This window comes from Microtus ochrogaster, chromosome 16, assembly GCF_000317375.1.
Source record: "Microtus ochrogaster isolate Prairie Vole_2 chromosome 16, MicOch1.0, whole genome shotgun sequence".
Classification (NCBI taxonomy): domain Eukaryota; kingdom Metazoa; phylum Chordata; class Mammalia; order Rodentia; family Cricetidae; genus Microtus; species Microtus ochrogaster.
Window position 1 is genome coordinate 22,366,761 of NC_022018.1, and position 1,546 is coordinate 22,368,306.

Consider the following 1,546-nt stretch of genomic DNA (forward strand, 5'->3'; position numbering starts at 1 on the left):
CACAGGAACAAACAGAATGTTTAGACTGGCTGACCAGAAACTGTCCTCAAGATGTGCCCCAGGAACAAGGGTAGACTGGGGCCCTACACACGGGCTGCAGGTCGGACACCCCTGGATTTAATGCATGGCCCAGGACAACTCTTCTTCGTCTCATGTGGCCAAAAGGCTGGACACCCCTGCCCCACCCTCCAGACACCTAGAAGCAACAACTGAGCTAGAATTCAAAGCAACAGATAGACACAGTATAGTACCACCTCCTGGCACTCCACGCGTGCCTCTCCTCATTTCTGCCTACGACACAGAAATACACAAAGTGCATTTCCTGCTGTACAGGACTCTCCTCTAAGCCCGACTCCTACCATCCAGGCCTCCCATGCTGCTGGGCCTGTTGTAAAAGATCAGCTGGGCCTGGGAACTACTTAACCCTCCCCTCACAGGAGGGGGTCAAGAGAGAAGTGGGACCCTGAGTTCAGTGCCACCCCTCCCAGTCAGCTGTATACAGTTCTGCCCTGATTAACATGGTCTTGGAGGAGGGGCAGGAGACTGTGGTATTTGGAGGGTATAGAAGTGTGTGTGTGTGTGTGTATGTGTGTTGGGGGAGGGGTCTGTGCATATATGTTTGTGTACAGGAATATGTGTAGGCCACAGGAAGTGCCAGTCTCTTCCTCCACCTTATTCCCTCTGAGACAGGCTCCTCCCCTCAACCTGGAGCTGACATTTCAGATAGGCCAGCAGTCAGCAAGCCCCAGTGATCTGCCTGTCTCCATCCCCAACAACATTGGGGTTACAGGCACACACAGGACCACACCCATGTATCACGTGGGGTCTGAAATCTGAGCTCAGTTCCTCCTGCTGAAGCAGCAAATGCTCTTACCCACGATCCTCTCTCCCGCCCGCTGAGCTCATTCTTATCGTTTTCTGTATAATAGTCTATTGAACACCAACTTAACCTTGCCGTCATCTAAGCCCTTTCCAGACAGACTCTCTGAGAACGTTTCGTCTGGGTTGGCTTGTCTTATTGTCACTGTGACAAAGTAGCTGACAAGCGACGTCAGGGGAGGAAAGATTTCCTCTGCAGTTTCCAAGGTTTCCATCCATCACGATGTAAAGGGCATGGCTGAGCTCACATCATGGCGGACCAGAAGCAGAGTGAAAAACAACGGGAAAGAACTGGGGACTGGGGTAAGATAAACCCCTGAAAAGACACACCCCCAGAGACCCATTTCCTCTAGCCAGGCCCTACCTTGCTCAGAGCCACCACTTCCCAAGAGGAAATTCAAAACTTGAATCTATCCATTGGTGAAGTCAGACCCCTGCTGACCTAGGCATTTCTGGAAACACCTTCACAGATACACTCAGTGGTGTGTGTTACTAACCTCCTATGGACTCTTTGGTCCCATCAGATTGCCTGTTGTCTTAGTCAGGTTTCCTATTGCTGTCATGAAACAGGCCCCAAAAGCAAGCGGGGAGGAAAGGGTTTATTGGGCTTACATTTTCACCCTGTAGTCCATCACTAAAGGAAGCCAGGACAGGAACTTAAACAGGG